Below are 22,513 nucleotides of genomic sequence, written 5' to 3' on the forward strand. Positions count from 1 at the left end.
CAAGACTGCGAACAACCTTTATGATTTTTAAATAAGAAATAAAATTTCTAAGGATATCAGACCCATTGGATCTTCCAGGCAGTACATAGCATGCCACAGAGAGAAATAAACTATAATTAAAGTGCTGATTCATAATCATGTAGTCAAAATAAAGGGTGCTATATGACTCAAATTTTAATGACATCTTTTTGGGCAGCTTATAATTCAATCAGGTTATGATTCCTAGGAGCAATCTTAACTTTAATAAAGAATTACATATATTTGTTCTGATTCATTACGGATCAATATTTTAGCTTACTAAACCAGGCAATTTTTCTTTCCTTCATTTCCAAGTTCCCAAAAAACATTGTGATCATTATGCACTACAAAAGATGAACGTAAGTGGAAATGTTATTTATAAAATATCTAGTAGAAACTTTATCTGGTCTAGGGAATGTGAGACTATGGATATAATACACACCTTTTAAGGGCACTTAAAATCTGATAATAAAAACTGAATGGATAACATGTACATCAGTAGTCATCATTATGAGATAATATCCTACTTGTAATAGAAACATGGAAAATGAAAATAAGGATAGTGTATTACAACTACTTTTGAATTCTATCTATTTTTCTTTTACAGGGATATGTGCTCACATTTTTGTTTGATCTTTTCATTTCCCTTATATTTTCATTCTCATCAGAAGTGATTGAATATTCATTCATTGTTGCCTATGCCAGATTCTCAGCGCCCCACAATATGTTTGCCTGTGAGCAATGCCAAACTATAACATGGACACAGGATACATGTTCTTGGAGATGGAGAGAATTCTTCATCCTCACATTTCAAAAATAGAGGAGGAATAAAATACATGAATATTTATTAAGTCCTTAATTTATGACAGGCTCCATTTTAGACAGTTTAATCTCATTCAATCCTTATGTAACATTTCAAATAATTATCCCCACTTTATAGAGGCAGGAATTGAGCTAAGAGAGATTACTTGAATAATGGTTTATAACTAATGAATATCAGGGCTGAAATTTGAACCCAATCTGTCTGACTTGAATGTCTGATTTCTATGTTTGCTGGTCTATCCTGCAATCCTGGCATTCTTACCATCCTCTAACAGTACAATCTTTTGTTTGTTACAAGGAAAAAACCCGTTGCTCCTTCAACTCCCTTAAAGCTGGCCCACTTAAGAGTTATACACTCACAAAGGCAACCAGAATCATCATCCACAACCATTCACCCTCAACCACCCAAATTGCTGGATAATGAGATGGTAAAATTCTAAAATTGTATGATATTGAGCAAAATTCCAAAATGTAATTAGACAACATTGGGTAAAATTTTGTGAACACTCTCAGCTGTGCCAGAAAACTTTACAAAGCAAAGAAAGAAATAGATCTGAAGTGCAATCTGCTGCCTCTTAAGAAGCTGCCTGCCATCCTCCTTCTCCATAGAGCTTTCTAAGCAAGGACGCCAACCTTGCAGAGGACAATTCTAAGCTGCATCGGTTCAAGGAACAACGCGCCTGATAGGCCTCCCAGCGTCTGGGGATGAATCATCCAAGAAATGCATCTACTCAGTCTCCAGATATCACTAAACATCTACCCAAAGCTAGTGTTTGCTCTGGGCCCTAAGCCCACGAGGAATGAGAGACGATCCCTCCAGCGAAGATGCAGTCAGTTTTAGTTCTTTCTCTGCAGTCACACATACTGCACCCAGCATACTGCCTGCTGAATGACACAGAAGTGAATGAAATAGACACAGATTCCTGCTCCGGTGAAGCTGCATTCTAGAGGGGCAGAAGAAAAGAGGAACAAATAAAGAAGCAAAATGTACATTATGTCATTAGAGATTAGGGATTTCACATCTCACTTTCAGCAAATGATAGAACTGCTAGAGAGAAAATCAGCAAGGATATAGAATTGAACAACACAGTTAACCAAAAGGATCTAATGACATATACAGAACACTTCACCTAACAATAACATTTCTTCCAAATAGTTATGAAACATTCACCAAGCTAGACCAGGTCCTCAACCATAAAACAAAACTCAACAAATTTAAAAATATTGAATTCATATAAGGGTCTCTGATCATAATGGAATCAAACTAGAAATCAATAGTAGAAAGAAATGATGAAATTCTCTAAATGCTTGGATATTAAACAGCCCATTTCTAAATAATCCCTGGGTGAAATAAGAAATCATAGAAAAAATTTTAAGATATACACAAAACAAAAAACTTAAAATACAACATATCCAAATATGTGAGATGCAGCTAAAACAGTGCTAAAAGGGAAATTTATAACACTAAATGCTTATATTAGAAAAGAAGAAATGTATGCTATCAAAGACATAAATTCCTACCTCTAAAATCTAGAAACAGAAGAACAAAGTAAACCCAAACCAAGAAGAAGAAAGAAAAAATAAAGATAAAAGCAGATATCAATGAAATCAGAAACTGAAAAAATGTATAGAAAATCAATTATACCAAAAGCAAGTAGTCGTGGATTATTAATCATACCTATCTGAATGGCTAAAATAAAAAATAAGAACAACACCAAATACAGAAAAAAAATTGCAGAAAAACTGGATCATTCACACATTGCTGGGGTGGGGGGGGATGAAAAATGATACAGCCACTCTGGCAAATAAATTGGCAATTTCTTATAAAACTAAGCATACAATTACCGTTCAACACAGCAATTACACATTTAGGCATTGATCACAAAGAAAATTATCTTGACATAAAACCTTGTACACAAATATTCATAGTAGCTTTTTTGTAAAAATAATCCAAAATTGGAAACAACTTTTGTGTTTTTCAATAAATGAAAGGGTGAACAATCTGTGGTATGCCCTACCATGGAATACTACTCAGCAATAAAAAGAATGAACTATTGCTACACACGGCAATCTGGATGAGTCTCCAGGGAATTGGGATGAGTGAGAAAAGCTCATTACACACTGCATGATAACACTTAAACAAAATTTTGGAAATCACAAAATTTTCAAGATGATAGCAGATGAGTGGTATTAGAAATTCAGAGTGTGGGATAGAAGGGAGCACTATAACAAGGCACACAAAGGCTCTCTGTGGGAACAGAAATGGTTTGTATCTCAACTATGGTGCCAGGTCAGGAATCTATACATGCAATAAAATTATAGAACAAAAAACATATTCACATACCCCACAAGGGCGTCCATGTAAAACCAGGAAAATCTGAATATTATATCAATGTTAATATTCTGATTGTGATATTGTACTATAATTTATCACTGGGGGATATTGTCATTGGAGAGAAATGAATTAAGTGTAGTCAGAATCTTTCTGTATTATTTCTGCCAACTGCATGTAAATTTGTAATTATCTAAAAAAAAAAACACACGTTTTTTAAAGTAATATATCCAAAAGAAAAAGAATTGGAGAAATGACATTGAAATGAGAAAAGGGAAGTTTGCTTTAATGCTACTGTCTAGTATAAGATCAGCTTTAAACATTCTTAGCCATGTAGTTTGGTTTAAATATCTTGAGCACACATTCTTTTTCTGGAATATGCCTCACTTCCCTACACATTAGCCTAAGAGTGCTGGCACTCTCAAGAGAATAAAAAAGTAGACAGATGGTGTTATGAAAAAAATTCATGGACCTAAATATGAAAAACCTGGCAAGGAAAAAATGTCACCTACCAAAATCAGAATTGTGTTTTAGTGAAATTAAAGATTTATTTTGCCTAGCACACATGAAAAATTACCTAAGAATTATGGAACTGTGCTGTGAAAAGTAAACAGTTAGTGTGAGGAATCCTAAAATAAATAAATAAATAAATAATAAATAAATAAAGCTACACTTGGCCAAAAAAAATTTTTTTAATTAAGAAAAGCTGGCCTAGTACATAATTCAGTAAGTCTCTAAACTCAAGACCTGTGAAGAATAAAAGAAATGTGTAAAATTCTAAATGAATTACAAGTATTTTAATAAATCCATGTAGTTCCAAAATAGATAAAGCACATACGATTATGTTTAAAAACAAACATTAATGGAAAACAACATTCTACATATTTTTAACAAGAGTTATTAAAAACAAACAAAAAGCCGTGTTGCCATCTAAGTGCCATGGACCTGACAATTTCTATGTTGCTATAATTTTAGCACTATAAGTTGCTTTTAATATTTCAGTTACCACATTTTGGGTTAATTCTAAGTGAGTGTGAATTTTTGACGATAATAAACAAAAGGTAAAAAATACAAAGTGTATGAGAATCGATTTATTCTCCCATTATCATTTTATGTATGCTTTTGAACCTAATGATAAGCAAATAGATTTAAAAACCTCAAATTGCCGAAACCGGTTTGGCTCAGTGGATAGAGCGTCGGCCTGCGGACTCAAGGGTCCCAGGTTCGATTCTGGTCAAGGGCATGTACCTTGGTTGCGGGCACATCCCCAGTAGGGGGTGTGCAAGAGGCAGCTGATCCATGTTTCTCTCTCATCAATGTTTCTAACTCTATATCCCTCTCTCTTCCTCTCTGTAAAAAATCAATAAAATATATTTTTAAAAAATAATAATAAAAAATAAAAACCTCAAATTATTAAACTATGAGTCAAATCCAGGGAGCCTTCACAGACTTTTAAGTTTTTCCATACCTTAAAAATTTGCTTCACTAAAATTTATAAATACTGAATTATCATTCAGATATGTGTCCTAATTTACTTTGACAGGTACCTTTCTGACATGTTAATTACTGTTACGCTGAGCTGTTAGACTTATGAACCATAATTATTCATTTCCCATAGGAATGATAATATCCTGTAGTATAAAGCATGAAAAAACATTAATACAAAAGAGAAAACATTTTATATTGGCAACTCTAACAGCAGTTTTTAATTCTAAAGAAAGCTGTGAATAAACTACCCACTTAGAAATCATGCTATTCATTCTGCTTGCAGGTAAATAATGGAAACATTCATGAACAGAAGCATGAAGTTTATTAAAGTAAGGTATTATAATAGCTTGAAAAATGTTTTAAAATAAATAAACAAATTAAACCTATACTTTTAAATCTCAATTTTGCCTAAAGGGTAAGAGCAAAGACATTTTAAAAAAACACCTCCTACCAGAAAGGGAAACTAAAAAAGCAATACTTACTATTCACAATTGCTTCAAAAAGAATAATATACCTAGGAATAAATTTAACTAAGGGTGTAAAAGACCTGTACTCAGAAAATTATAAGACACTAAAGAAAGAAATTGAAAAAGATACAAAGACAGTAAGTGGACCCATATACCGTGTTCCTGGATAAGAAGAAATAATATCATTAAATTGTCCATACTACCCAAAGCAATCTACAGATTCAACACAATTCCTATCAGGATACCATTGGCGTATTTCACAAAACTAGAACAAATACTCCAAAAATTTATATAGAACCACAAACCCAAATAGTAACAGTGATCTTGAGAACGAAAAACAAAGTTGGAGGAATCATACTATCTGATATCAAACTATACTACAAGGCCATAGTAATCAAAATAGCATAGTACTGCCCAGCCAGTGTGGCTCACTGGTTGAGCATTGACCTATGAACCAGAGAATCATGGTTCGATTCCCAACCAGGGCGCATGCAGGAGGTAGCCAATCAATGATTCTTTCTCATCGTTGATATTTCTATCTCTCTCTCTCACTCTCTTCCTTCTTCTCTGAAATCAATAAAAATATATTTTTTTAAAAAACAGCATGGAAAAAAACACACAGCATGGTACTGACATAAAACAGATATATAGATCAATTGGACAGAACAGAGAGCCCAGAAATAAACCCACACATTTATAGTCAATTAATATTCAACAAAGGAGGCAAGAACATACAATGAGCTAAAGATAGTCTATTCAATAAATGGTGTTGGGAAAATTGGACAGATACATGCAAAAAAATGAAACTAGACCACCTTCTTACACCACACACAAGAATAAACTCAAAATGGATTAAAGGCTTAAATGTTAGACTCGAACCCATAAAAATGCTAGAAGAAAGGATAGGCAGTAAAATTTCAGACATTTCTCATAGCAATATTTTTTCTGATATCTTTTCAAACAAGGAAAACAAACGAAAAAATAAGTGGGATTACATAAAACTATAAAGTTCTTGCACAACAAAGGAAACCATTAGCAAAATGAAAGACAACCCACTGAATGGGAGAACATATTCACTGATGGTACATCTAATAAGGGGTTAATATCCAAAATTTATAAAGAACTTATAAAATTCAACACCAAAAAAACAAACAATCCAATTTTTAAAAATGGGCAAAGGACCTGAATAGACACTTCTCCAAAGAGGACATACAGATGTGCAATAGACATATGAAAAGATTATCAATATCACTAATTATCAGAGACATGAAGTTAAAACCACAATGAGATATCTCCTCACACCTGTCAGAATGGCTATCATCAATAAGTCAACAAACAACTAGTGCTGGCAAGGATGTGGAGAAAAGCAAACCCTTGTGCATTGCTGTTGGGAATGCAGATTGGTGTAGCCACTGTGGAAAACAGTATGAGTTACCTCAAAAAATTAAAAATAAAACTGCCTTTATGACCCAGAGATTCTTCTTCTGGGAATTAATCGGAAGAAACAAAACAAACAAACAAAAAAAAAACTAATTCAAAAGAATATATACACCCTATGTTCCTTGCAGCATTATTTACAATAGCCAAGATTTGGAAGTAGCCCAAGTATCCATCAGTAGATGAGTGGATAAAACAGCTATGATACATTTACATAACGGAATACTCTCAGTCATAAAAAAGGAAGGAAATCTTACTTTTTGGGGCTACATGGATGAGCCTGGAGAACATGCTACGTGAAATAAGCCACTCAGAGAAAAACAGGTACCATATAGATTTCACTCATATGTGGAATCTAATGAAAAACCTGAACTAACAAGCAAAACAGAGATAGATTCATACATACTAGTAGAGGGCATGCAGACAGCACTGGTGGAGGGGTTTGGGGGTGAGGTGGAGGAATTGAGCAAAAAATAAAAACAGAGAAAGAATTCATTGACACAGGCAACAGTGCAGTGATTGAAGGGAGGATGGGATGAGTAGAGGTAGAGAGGGGTATAGAGTTGATAAATGGTGATGGGGGAAAATAAAGAAAAAAATCATTCAAATTGACCATTTATGGTGAAAAATCCCAATACCAACTAGATATGTCATCAGGCATTTTCCCCTAAATTTTAAATAAGGAACCTTTAACTAACTAAAATGTTTTTAATCCCATAGATAAGAATGTGTATAAAATTGCTCTCACTGTCCATCCACACTAAGACCCTGGCACTCATCTTTGACTATTCCTTTCTTTTATGTTCCACATCTAACCAGTAACAAAGGTTTAATGACCTACCTTTAATGGTCTCTTCATTTAACCCCACCCTCCTACACTCAACATCTCTTTCTAGGACCTTACTAACTGATCATCTAGGTTCCTGTCCAGCACCAGTCTAGTCCATTCTCTGGATCCCTACCAAAGTGACTTGACTGACATCACACAACTGAAACTATGACTTCACTGTTACACTCAATCCCCTAGCTTGGCTTTGCACCATCTTGTCCTTGCCCACCTCACCAGCTTCATTTCTCAACACACCACTCCATCACCACTCACACCATTTACATTCTAATCACACCAAACTTCAGATTCTCTCCCAAATGTTGCCTACAGTTTATATTCCTGGGTTTCAAAAAATTATGGCTACTATGGATATTTTTTTTGCAAATATTTTCCTTCTCTTTATATCATGTTCTCTCAATCTCAATATAAGCTTCAGGAGAGCAGGGAGCTGGTTTTCCTGGACTGACTGCCTTATCCCAAGTCCCAGAACAGTGCCTGATTCACAGTAAATATGTGGAGAGTTTTCTAAAGCTGGGCCTAATATTAGTGCACATCAGTTCCATTCATATTTCTTTGTCTAGAATTCAGCCAGACTCATGATCATATCTAACTTCCAGGCACACTGGGACATATACTAAAGTGTGCACCCAAAGAGAAATAATAGACTTGGATGAGCAGCCAGCAGTCTCAGCCATACCAGATAATTGTCATATAAACATAATGTCAACAGAAAACAAATCCAAATGTGCACAAGTCAAAGAAGAAAAGCTGCTTGTTCTTGAAATGAAAACTTACTAGAAGCTGAATGTAAGCCAACTAGAAGATAAACGCAGAAATAAATTGATAATGAACATTAAATAAGAGAACCATTAGGTGTCTAGATGTTTCAGGAGTGATTGCATCAATCTTTTATATATGCAATTACAGTACTCTTTAAACTATTTCATAACATTCCTTTTTAAGAAGCTAGTGTAATATTGATGCCAAATTGCACACACAAAAATCTATAGGCTAATGTTACTTATGAAATATCAATGTAATAGTCCTAAATAAAATATCAATAAATAGAATAAACAAAACATTGAAAGAATAAATCATCATCTCTAAGTGGCATTAACTCAAAGAATGTGAGAATGTTCAATATTAGAAATCTCTTTATATAAATCACCATAATAATAAGTCTTAAAAGAAAGATTACATTATTATCTGCATAGACAAAAAGGCATTTCATACAATACCTAATCCATTCCTCATACATAAATACTTCCTGCTCTGCTAATCCCTATATGTAATAAATCAATTAAAAAATTATATGGTAGGATTCAAAAATGGTGGCAGAGTAAGTGGAAGCTACAGTGACACGATCCCAGAACCAAACTGGAATTAATAGCTAAAATACAGAAAAACCATCCTTAGTAATCAACTGAAGACTAGCAAGAGAGAACCCTGGTAACCAATGACAGAATGTGGAAACCACATAGAGATTGGTAGGAAGTGCAGAGGTGCTAAAGAGCTGGTTGGGTTCCTATAAATAGCACCTAAAGTTCTAGAGGGATATCTCAGCTGTGAGGGGGAGAGGGAGCAGTTCTCACTGAGAACACTGGAGACTAAACCCCAAGCTGTGCCCACCAGCCCAGGGCACCATAACTGAAAAAGGTGCCCACATAACATCTGGCTGTAAAAAGCAACAGGGTTGCTGTCTACTAGGGAGAGCTGACTCAAAATGCAGGCACCCTCTTAAAGGGCCAACACATAAAATTTCATGTGCATCCACTCACTTTGCGCTCCAGCAGAGATAGGGCAGAGTGAACTAGAGCTGAGTGAGCAGAAGCCAGGATTGGGAGCTCTAAGGTTAGAGCTCAGAAGGCAGACACCCTGGTTTCCTGTGCTGAGTTATTCCTTCATACTGCAGAGGACATCCTCTTCATGCAGACCTTTACCATCCAGGCAACCTTTTCCTAGGGGGGAAATCCCTTGCCCCATCCTGTGGATTTCCTGAGGCCCATTAAGAGATTGAGAATAACAATCAGCCTTCAGGCAGAAACAATTGACCCACCCTATTGAAAAACCTCTTGTCCCACCCTGAGGTCAATACCCTGAGGCTAATCAACACTGAATGACAATCAGACTGCAGTGGGGGGAGGGGCTCTCTGTAGGCTTTCAGTCTTTGCCTGATCTAATCCCCAGTCTGGAGCTAGGAAAAGCAAACCTTGGAGCACATTTTAGTCCTTTCCAGAGCAAGCAAAGCTGTGGATTGCTGATAGCTCCAAACATGGGACTCAGGGCCAGTCAGAAACAGTGTCTGACAGTGTCCTGCACTAGAGATTGGGAGTCATAGCAGATATATCTAATATATAGACACAAACAAACAGGCAGCCAAAATGGAGAGACAAAAAAAATAAATAAAAAGCCCCAAATGAAAGAACAAGAGAATTCTCCAGAAGAAGAGATAAATGAAATGGAGATAAGAAATTTATCGGATATAAAGTTCATAATAATGATGACAAGAATGCTCAACAGTATAAGAAAAGATATAGTTGGAAATATAGAATGACACAGCACTAATAAAGAACACATTGAAAGGAATACACAGCAGATTAGGGGAAGCTAAGGATCAGATCAACAAAATAGAAGACAGGGTAGAGAAAATCACTCAGAGAAACAAAAAGAAGAAACAATTAAAAAACAGGAGGACAGCTTAAGGGAGTGGTGGGACAACATGAAATATAACACTATTTGTATAAAAGAAGTTGCAGAAGGGAAAGAAAGTAAGCAAGGGATAGAGAACCTGTTTGAAGAAATAACAGCAGAAAATTTCCTAACCTGGCAAAAGAAAAAGTCACACAAGTTCAGGAAGCACAGAGACTCCCAATCAAGAAGAACCCAAACAGGCCCACACCCAGACACATCATAATTAAAATGCCAAAAAGTAAAGACAAACAGAGAATCTTAAAGGCAGCGGAAAAAATATAAAAAGAAAAGCAATTTGTTACCTACAAAAGAGCTCCCATAAGGCTTCAGCTGATTTTTCATCAGAAACTCTACAGGCCAGAAGAAAAGGACATAAAGTATTCAAGGTAAAGAAAAGCAAGGATCTGAAAACAAGATCACTATATCCAGCAAGGCTATCATTCAAAATAGATGTTGAAATAAGGAGCTTCCCAAACAAAAAATAGCCTAAACAAATTTATCACCACCAAACCAGCACTGCAAGAAATGCTAAAGGGATGGCTGTAATGAGAAGAAGAAAGAGAGACGAGGCAAAAAGAATTAAAATGGCAATAAAAAATTACCTATCAATAATAATCTTAAATGTAATTGGATTAAATGATCCAATCAAAAGACATGGGGTTGCTGAATGGATACTAAAATATGACACAAATATATGCTGTCAATAAGAGAACCACCTCAGAACAAAAGACTCACACAGGATGACAGTGAAGGAATAGGAAAAAATTTTCCATGAAAATGGAAACAAAAAGCTGGGGTAGCAATATTCATAACTGACAATATAGACTTCAAAATGATGGCCATGAGAAAGCACAACAAAGGTCACTACATAATACTAAAGGGATCAATCCAACAAGAAGATATAACACTGCTAAACATATATGCACCCAATATAGGGAGCACCTACATATGTAAAAAACTTCTGGATGACTTTAAGGGAGAAATTAACAGCATTACAGTCATAGAGAGGACTTTAATATTCCACTGATTTCACTGGATAGATCATACAGACAAAAATTAACAAAGAAACAGTCACTCTAATGATACATGGGATTAGATGGATTTAATTGACATTTATAGAACATTTCACCCCAAAGCTATTGGAGAATATACATTCTTCTCAAGTGCACGTTAGGACACAAAACAAGTCTCTACAAATTCAAGAAGACTGAAGTAATATTAAGCATCTTCTCAGATCACAATGGCATAAAATCATAAAGCAGCTACAGTAATAACACTCAAAAACCTTCAAACACATAGAGGCTAAATAGCATGTTGTTAAACAAACAATGGGTTACCAATGAGATCAAGAAAGAAATCAAAACCTTCTAGGAAACAAATGAAAATGAACACACAACAACCCAAAGTCTCTAGGACACAGCAAAAGTAGTCCTGAAAGGAAAGTTCATAGCAAAACAAACAAACAAAAAAGAAAAATTAATAATAAATTATTTAGCCCTATAACTTAAAGAATTAGAAAGAGAACAACAAGAAAAGCCCAGAATATGTAGAAGGAAGGAAATAATAGATTAGAGCAGAAATAAATTACATAGAGACTAAAAAAAAAAAAAAAATACAAAATGTCAATAAAACCAAGAGCTGGTTCATTGAAAAGATAAATAAAATTGATGAACCTTTAGCAAGACTTATCAAGAAGCAAAGAGAGAGGACCCAAATAAATAAAATCAGAAATGAAAGCGACGAATTAACAACTGACACCACAGAAATACAAAGAATTTTAAGAAAATGCTACGAACAACTATATGCTAACAAGTTGGGACAACATAGATGAAATGGATAAACTCCCAGAAAAATACAATCTTCCAAAACTCAATCAGGAAGAATAAAAAAACCTGAATAGGCTGATAACTACTGATGAAATGGAAGCAATAATAAAAGAGCTTTCAGCAAACAAAAGCCCTAGTCCAAATGGATACACAGGGGGAGTTTTACCAAACATTCAAAGAAGAACTAACACTTGTCCTCCTCAAACTATTCCAAAAAATCCAAGAGAAAGGAACACTTTCAAGCTCTTTTTATGAGGTCACCATTATCCCAATTCCAAAACCAGATATAGACACTACAAAGAAAGAGAATTACAGGACAATATTTCTGATGAACATAGATGCTAAAATCCTCAACAAAATTCTAGTAAATCAGATCCAGCAATATATTAGAAAGATTATTCACCATGATCGAGTGGGATTTTTCAGGGAAGTAAGGCTGGTACAATATTCACAAATCAATAACTGTGATACATCACATAAACAGATTACAAGACAAAAATCATGTGATCATACCAATTGATGCAGAAAAATCATTCAACAAAATACAACACCTATCCTATCTAATAAAAGAGAAACATGCAAATTGACCATACCTCCGCTACACCAAGCCACACCCATCAGCCAATCAGGAGCAAATATGCAAATTAACTCACCCAAGATGGCGGTTGATTTGCATATCCGGGTGCAGAGGGAAGACTGAAGACAGCGTAAAAGGAAGCCAAGTGCTGTAGAAGGGAGCGAAGCTGCAGAGAAGCAAGCAGGGTGGCGGAGACTGGAGGGAAGCAGGTGGGGCTATGGAGAAGGGAGGGAAGCAGGCGGGTGGGGGGAGAAGAGAGGGAAGCAGGTGGGGCTGTGGAGAAGGGAGGGAAGCAGGCGGGGCTTCGGAGAAGGGAGGGAAGCAGGCGGGGCTGCGGAGACCGCTGCAGGAAGCCCTATTGCAGGAATCTTCCTGCAATGGGCCTCTAGTTTTTAATAAAAACTCTTCGCAAAGTGGGAACATAGGGATCATACCTCAACATAACAAAGGCCACATATGACAAACCTACAGCCAAATCATACTCAATGGGCAAAAACTAAAACCATTTCCCCTAAGAACAGGAACAATACTGGGATGTCCGCTTTCACCACTCTTTTCAACATAGTCCTAGAAGTCCTAGCCACAGTGATCACACAAGAAGAAAACATAAAAGGCATCCAAATTGGGAAAGAAGAAGTAAAACTCACATTATTCACAGATGACATCTTATTGTACATTGAAAACCCTAAAGATTCCACCAAAAAGCTACTAGATTTTATAAATGAATTCAGCAATGTAGCGGGATTAACACCCAGAAATTGATGGTATTTTTTACAGCAATAATAAATTCTTAGAAACAGAAACTAAACAAATAATCCATTTACCATTGCAACAAAAAAGTTAAGATACTTAGCAATAAAGTTAACCAAGGAGGTAAAGACTTGTACTCAGAAAACTACAGGACATTGGAAAAAAAGATAGAGGAAGATATAAACAAGTGGAAAAATATATGGTGTTCATGGATTGGTAGAATTAACATCATCAAAATGTCATACTGTGCAAAGCAATCTATAGATTCAATGCAATCCCTATTGAAATACCCATGGCATATTTCACAGATCTAGAACAAACACTCCAAAATTTATATGGAACCAAAAAAGGCCCCAAATAGCCACAGCAACCTTGAAAAAGAGGAACAAAGTTGGAGAGATAACAATACCAGATATCAAATTATACTGCAAAGTCACTGTAATCAAGAACAGGCATATAGAACAATGGAACAACAGAGAACCCAGAAATAGACCCCAGCCATTATGCTCAATTAATATTTGACAAAAGAGGCAGAACATAAAATGGATTCAAGATAGTCTCTTCAATAAATTGTGTTGGGAAAATTGGACAGATACACGCAAAAAAAATAAATAAAATAAAACTAGACCATCAACTTACACCATACACAAGAATAAACTCAAAATGGATAAAAGACTTAAACATAAGTCGTGAAACCATAAAAATCCTAGAAGAAACCAGAGGTACCAAAATCTCAGGCATATCTCATAGAAATATATTTGTGAATACATCTCCTACTGCAAGGGAAATGAAGGAGAAAATAAACAAATGGGACTACATGAAAATAAAAACCATCTGCACAGCAAAAGAACCCATCAACAAAATGAAAAGCAAGCCCACTGTATGGGAGAACATATTTGCCAATGATACATATAATAAAGTGTTGATATCCAAAATATATAAAGAACTCATACAACTTAACAAAAGGAAGAAAATCCAATTAAAAAATGGGCAAAAGACCTAAATAAACACATATCCACAGCAGACATACAGATAGCCAAGAGACAAGAAAAAATGCTCAAAGTCACTGATCATTAGAGAGATGCAAATTAAAATGACAATGAGGTATCACCTCACACCTGTCAAAATGGCTACCATCAGCAAATCAATAAATGACAAGTGATGGTGACGATGTGGAGAAAAGGGGACCCTAGTACTGCAGACTGGTGCAGCCATTATAGAAAACAGTATGGAGTTTCCTCAAAAAATTAAATATGGAACTGCCATTTGACCCAGTGATCCCACTTCTAGGAATATATCCTAAGAAACTCAAAACACCAACCACAATGAATATATGCACCCCTATGTTCATAGCAGCATAATTTACAATAGATAAGATCTGGAAACAGCCCAAGTTCCCATCAGTAGATGAGTAGATTTAAAAAAAAAAAAAGCTGTAGTACATTTACTCCATGAAATACTATGCAGCACTAAAAAAGAAGGATTTCTTACCCTTTGAGACAGCATGGAGGGACCTGGAGAGTATTATGCTAAGCAATATAAGCCAGTCTGAGGAAGACAAGTGTCATATGATCACACTTATATGTGGGATCTAATGAACAAAGTAAACTGATGAACAAAATAGATCCATAAACATAGAAGCATGGAACAGACTGTCAAATCTCATAGGGAAGGTGGGAGTGGGTGGGTGAGTGGGAAAAGATCAACCAAAGAACTTGTATGCATATATTCATAACTCATGGACAGAGACAATAGGGTGATGAAGGCCTAGGGTGGGGGGCTGGGGGCAGGGGAGGGAAAGAGGGGCTAGAAGGGATTGATGGGGAAAAAAGGAGACATATGTAATAATTTAAACAATAAAGATTTTTAAAACAACTATATGGTTATGTAACTTAGAAAACTGGGAAAATCTATTGAAAATCTAATCTAATAATAGAGAAATATGCAAATTTTCCAGGATGCCATAACGTCACCACCGATCTACAAGCTACAAGTGGTGGAGAGCTACAGGAGGGTGGGGCAGCGAGCTATGAGCAGCGGAGAGCTACCAGAGGCGGTAGGCAGGGTGGCCAGCTGAAGCAAGGGGTAGCGAGCTACTCGCTCATGGATTCGTGTGCAGGGCTACTAGTATATTATAATAGCATACTTTAGCTAACTTAATATGAATTTAATGTACAAAAATTAATGTTTATTCTGTATACAAAACAAAATGAGTTAGAAAAAATCTTTTTTGCCCTAGCTGGTTTGGCTCAAGTGGTTAGAGCGTCAGACTGTGGACTGAAGGGTCCCGGGTTTGATTCCAGTCAAGGGCACATGCCCGAGTTGCGGGTTCGATCCCCAGTAGGGGGCGTAAAGGAGGCAGCCAATCAATGATTCTCTCTCATCATTGTTGTTTCTATCTCTCTCCTCTCTCCCTTCCTCTCTGAAATCAATAAAAATATTTTTTTTTAAAAAAAGAAAAGATCTTATTTAAACAGCAGCTAAAAGAATAAAGGACCTAATAAACTTAATAAGAGCCTGGCTGGTGTTGCTCAGTGGTTGAGTGTGGACCTAAGAACCAGGAGGTCATGGTTTTATTCCCAATCAGGGCACATGCCTGGGCTCAATCCCCAGTATGGGGCATGCAGTATGCAGCCAACCAATGATTCTCTCTCATCATTGATGTTTCTATCATTCTCTCTCTCTCCCTTCCTCTCTCAGAAAAGAAAAAGAATTACAGGCCAATATCCCTGATGAACATAGACACTAAAGTCCTCAACAAAATTTTAGCAAATTGGATCCAGCAATACATTTAAAATATCATACACCAGGATCAAGTGGGGTTTATTCCAGGGATGCAAGGTTGGTACAATATTCGCAAATCAATAAACATGATACACCACATAAACAAATTGAGAGACAAAAATCACATGATCATACCTATTGAAGAAGAAAAAGCATTCAACAAAATCCAACACCTGTCAGAATGGCTATCATCAACAAATCAACAAACGACAAGTGCTGGTGAGAATGCAGAGAAAAAGGAACCCTTGTGCACTGCTGATGGGAATGCAGACTGGTGCAGCCACTGGGGAAAACAGTATAGAGTTTCCTCAAAAATTAAAAATGGAACTCCCATTTGACCCAGTAATCCCACTTCTAAGAATATATTCCAAGAAATCAGAAACACCAATCAGAAAGGATATATGCACCCCTATGTTCATAGCAGCACAATTTACAATAGCTAAGATTTGGAAACAGCCTAAGTGCCCATCAGCAGATGAGTGGATTAAAAACCAGTAGTACATCTACATAACGGAACACTACGCTGCTGTAAAAAAGAAAGAACTCTTACCATTCGCAACAACAGGGGTGGACATGGAGAGCATTATGCTGAGCGAAATAAGCCAGTCAGAGAAAGATAAATATCACATGACCTCACTCATTTGTGGAATTAATAAACAACATAAACTGATAAACAAAAATAAAGCCAGAGGGAAAAATATTTTAGAATATAATAGAAGTAATCCTGTTATTTGCAGATTTTTAATATTTCCTACAACTTTTGTGATATTATACAATGTTAGTACAGTTTGGGTAATATTATTATATTTAAATTCTTTTTTTCTTGAAATATTAATGCTTATTGCATGTAACATTATTATATTTTAAGTTGTTTTTCTTGAAATTTTAATATTTACTGCATGTAAATGGCTAATTATTTCACATCTACAATCTGGTAATAGATATATTTTGTATACTGTAAAAAAAAATAAAGAAAAAAAAGAAAATCCCCCCCCCCCCAAAAAAAAAAATTCAGTTACTGAAATATTGTGAATCATATGAATGCTTTATGTGGATTATTTTAAGATTGAAACATTATCTAATAGCTATGAGAGAGATGAATGAGTACAGGTGTACAACCATATTTTAGAGAAATTAATTAATGAAAGTTACCTTTATTATGCCATTATTATTATGCCATAATTAATATTAGCTAAATATTAATTAATGAAGTTACTATATAGATTTCAATGTGGTATGGGATTGTTTTAGCATAAACTGTTTTTCTTTTGCAATATGAAATTTTGTCATTAAAATAATAGTAAAAAATCTACTTAGAACCAATTATAGTCATAAAGGGAAGAACTTTCCCATATTAAAGGAAGAACATGCAGGGAGAGGGATTGCTTATTCAAAAGAAAGGACAAGTGAGTTGCCATCTACAAAACTGATAAAAATGATATACTTATTTCATTCCTTATTTATCCAAATTAATTCCAGATGAATTAATGATTTAGATGTAAACATGCAATTTTAAAATATCCAGAAGAACACATGAGATAAATTTTCATTATAATCTCAGAGAACATATGCCATGTCTATCTTCTTCACAGTTGGTATACCAGCAATCAAGCCTCTTAACAAATATTTGTTGAATTAGAATGAACTGAATACCAGATCTTAAAGGAGTAAGAGGCATATTCTGTAAAGTGTTCATGAAAGGTACAAATAAGAACCTTCTGCCAGAGTCTGTGGGGAAGAGACATACTCAGAGCCCCACCTGAGAGAAGTCAAGGGTTTCCTGACAGTGGAATGAGTCCTCAGCCAAAATCCACAGGATAGTGCCTGCCAGCTTCTTCATCAGGGAGCTCCTCCAGTCAGCACATCTGTCATCCTCAGCACCTGCCCAGCTGAGTTATAGCCACAAGACTTCCCATTCTGGCTCCCTGGCTGGCCTCCAAAAGGTTGCTCTTGGTGACTCCATCTGCCAGTAGGTACAGAGTATGTCACACAGGCAGGCTTAGCCATGACTCTGCAAAGGAGAGCAGGCAAATGTGTGAAGGATGACCTGGAGCAAAGCTTCAAGTGGTGTGGCAAAGCTGTGCACTGCTGAGATACAGCAGCAGGCGTCAGACCAGCTCAGCAGGAAGTTATTAGGGTTGGGGCGGCTTGTTTTGAGCACAGGAATCTGTCCAGTTGAGGCCTAGGCAGCTTTAATGATGGTGGCAGGCTTTGTCCCACAGACGCTATACCCAATAAGCAAAGATGAGCTTCAAATGGTCTCAAGAGAGAAGGATCACAGATCCCAAACTGATCTTTTTCAACTCCCCTGGGAAAGTGATTATCATCAATCAGTGCTAACAACCTGAAAATAAAAAACTGCACAGCGGCTGTAGCAGATTTCAGATTCGCAGCAGAAGTCTTATGCTCGTTCTGAAACTCTAATCTTCTCTAGGAGGAAACTCTGCTGGAAATTTCCCCACAACACCAACAGCCCTTGCTCAATGTTCACCGTTTCTAACATGGGCACATAGATGAATCAGCCAGCAAGATTTTTATAAGGACCCACTATGAGCCCAAAATAGTACTAGTCCCTAATGAAGACTTGAAATTTTTAAAGGCACATACCTCAGTTTTCTACGAGCTTAGAAAATTTCAACATAAAAGTAAATTTAAGTCACATTAAATGTTTGGGCAACAATTAAACATGGAAGGATGGTAATCATAATTCTAGTGAACAGAAGCTCAGATAAAGGGGAAATACAAGTAGGGAAGTGATGTGATCTGGGCCTTGGAGGGAAGTGGGGTGGGATGGGTAGGCAGAAGGGAAAGGAAGAACATTGTGAGTGGGAGGAACAGAATGAGTAAGAGCTCAAAAATGGAGGAGAGCTGGCATGAAACGAAGCTCATAGCATCTGATGGAATTCATGAAGCTGTGTCTAGAGGGAAAATATTTGGTGATAATGATATTGCCTCCGGTTTTCTTTAAGTTGCCCATTCATTGCACCAAGCTAACTCCAAACTATCCCATTTGAAATGGTTTCTTGAAAATAACAGGCTGGACTATTACTTTGAGTTAAATGTTAGAGCTATGAGGGATCACAATACTTACCCAGACCATCACTTTATTTCAAGGATTCAGGAAGGTTGTCCTATAAGGTCACAGCTAGTTAGTGAGAGTTGCCAGGTCTCCAGATAACCTATTCATGGACCTTTTCCTCTAAGCAATATTTCTTCACATTTTAAGCCTGAGAGCTTTTCCTTCTGGTATTATTATTTCACTGAAGATTATGCTCCTTAGGAGCAGGGATATCCATCGACTTATCTAGCACAAAGTAATTATTAAGCACAAACTCTGTGCAAGGCATTGGGGCTAATATGATAAATGTTATAAAAATATGGGGTGGGGGGAGAGTAACAACCACGTTCTTGCTTGCATCCATAGTGCTGAATCTAAATGGGTAGTTTATTAAGTCACTGCTGTGTAGAATATGAGGATCTAAAGGAAGATAGAGGAGGAGGCAAAAATACATAGCATTTGTTGCAATGTATTTTTGTTAAGTGAAATGACATCAGTGAGCTGTGGGTGCTGATAAACACTGAGGAGGGGTAATTAATCCAGCTTAGGTTTGGGGCAAGGGGTGGCCAGATGTCAGGTAGTCTTCAAAAACAAGTTAATATCTGAATTTGGTCTTAAAGAATAAATAGAAATTACCCAGGTGAAGAAAAGGGGATGAAGGAAACAGCAAGAGCAAAGGCATAGAAAAGCAAGACAACACAGTGTGTTGAGAGAGCTAGAGCAGGTCAATATTGGTGAAACATGTTAGAGTCTAGCAGAGGAAAGAAGAAACTATTGAGCAAGCCATGGGCCAGACCATCAGGGTCTCTGCATATCAGGTCACAGAACTTGATTTTTATCACAAAGGCTACAGGGACCATTAGGAAAATCTAAAGTAGAACAGTGACACGATTAGACAGAGCACATGGGTAATTGAGGGAGACAAGACTAGAAGCAAAGAGCCCAGTTAGTATCACATCAGGCAAGAGATGATGATGGAATAACAGTAGGGATTAAAAAAATAGAGGGACAAATTTAAAGAGTATTTTGGAAGCAAGTTTTATAGGATTTGGTATGTGAATACCTGGAGATGATTGAAAGAGAAAGATAATCAAGGATGATTCCTAGGTTTCTAATTTATGTAACTGCCACCACCAAAATAGAGACTTCTAGAAAAGAAAGACAAGTTCATTTTGAGTTGTACTGAGTTTGAGAGATCTTTGAAACATCTGCTTGGGGATTCCTAGCCCACAGATAGATTAACAAACTTGAAGTTCAGAGGAGAGAACTGGGCAGGAGGTACAGCTTTAAAGTCACCAACCTGTGAGTAGTATATAAAGTTATGAAAGTAGATGAAAATAAAGAAGATCTAGAATGAGAAAACATTTGAGCTTAGAATGGAGCCCTAGGAAGCAGGAATATCAAGCTGTAGGGAAAGAAAGATGAACCAGTGAAGGAATGGTCAGAGATTTCCAGGGACACACAGGAGAATACAGGAAAGCATGTCAATAGTTTCAATATAATACTGAGGTCAAATAAGGTAAATAGAGAGGTTTCCATAAACTTTGCAAGTAGTAACTTATTGGTGACTATAACAAGATCCCCTTCAAAAGGAGTGGTAGAAATGAAAGACAATTTGTAATGAGGTACAATTGCGAGGTGTGGAAATGAAGACTATGAATCATCAATTTGGGGGTAAAAAGAGGAGGAGAATTGGATGGTACCTTGAAGGGGATACAGTATCAAAGAAGAGTTTATTTTTTAAGATAATCTTGTTTCTGGGATAATGAGAAGGACTCAGGTACCACAGAAGCTAAAGATAAAGGAAAGAGGGGAGATTAGCTGATCAAATTAGTTACCAGAAGTGGTAAGAGGAGAAAGAACCAAAGAGATTGCCCTTAAGTTACACTAAGAATATTTTTTTGAAGTTGAAAAAAAAATGATAAAGAAAGATCTGGATACAGATATATTTGTATATGGGGCAAGTAAGCAGGAAGTTTACAGACAAATATACTTGATGTAAGCTTTCTTATTGAAATAGGAAGCAAATTTATCAACTAAGGGGCAGAGAGGACAACATGATATGGAGACATTGTAGTTTCTTAGAGTCCCCATAACACTTGCTACAAACCAAATAGATGAGAAAGGAAGAGTAAATGGAAAACAAAATAAGCTTACTAGTTATTGTATAGGAATTAACTGGGATATGATTATGTGTGTTTGGAAGCTGGCAAATCAAGTAGTAAAAGCTAAGTATATTTAAATCTATAAAAATAACATTAATATAATACTGATGTCTAAAATTGAAACATGGAGTAGACAGTGGAGAAAAGAGGAAATGGTTACTAGTTAACCTTAGTACTGGTCATAGTAGAAAACCAATAGGTTATATATCTAAAGAAGAGGTGACTAAAAGTATTCAACAAAGATAGAAATGTGTCTGTTTTAACAAAAATTAAAACTTTGAAATAACAAAAGAAACATCAATAGAAGGCAAAAAACAAACAAACATAAGTTTAAAGTAAAAACAACATGAAACAATACCAAATATGCCCATCCTGTCCATAAATGCAAGTGGGTTTAACTCATCTAATAAAAAAGTTATTATCACACTGGTTTCTTTTAGTCCCACATGAATTAAATGAATATAGATCGAAACAACCAATAAGGAAGATCTTACTGATATGTATTGAACCCTGTTTTCTAATAATAGAGAAGACACCTTCTTTAAGAGAGTACATGGGCCCTGGCCAGCTGGCTCAGTTGGTGGGAACATCATCCCACCCACCAAAGGGTTACAGGCTTGATTCCCGGTCAGGCCACATACCTGGGTAGCTGGTTTGATACCTGTGGTTCATGGCAGGGGAAATGGGGTGGGGGGGACTGATTGATGTTTCTCCCTTCCTCTCTCTCTCAAATCAATGAAAACATGTCCTCAGATGAAGATTAAAAAAAGAGAGAGAGAGAGTACATAGAGCATTTACAAAACTTAACAAAATATTAGGCCACAAAGGAAGTTATAATACATTTTTTAATGTAAACTATATTTTATTGACCAAAGGGCAATAAAATTAAAAATGAGTAAGATCTTTTAAAAGTCCTTCTACTTGGAAATGTAAACAAACACACAAAAACTCATTCAAATCTCATGTCAAGGAGGAAATATAAAAAATGATTGCAGAATTTCCAGAAGGCAACAATAAGTAAAATGCAATATATTGGTCTAGGGAATACAGGTAACATAAATGCTCAAATAAAAATTCATAACTTTATCAATTTATCAATAGAAATGAAAAATGTGGGTTAAATACTCAATTCCAAAAGTGAGAAAAATAACAACAAAGACTATCAAAAGAAAGCAGAATAAAAGAATCTTATCTAATAATAGACAAACATGTAAATTAACTGTACCTTCACTACACCCACAGCCGATCAGAGTGAGTATGCAAATTAGA

Source organism: Cnephaeus nilssonii (genome assembly GCF_951640355.1).
Source record: "Cnephaeus nilssonii genome assembly, chromosome: 13".
In the NCBI taxonomy this organism is placed as follows: Eukaryota; Metazoa; Chordata; class Mammalia; order Chiroptera; family Vespertilionidae; genus Cnephaeus; species Cnephaeus nilssonii.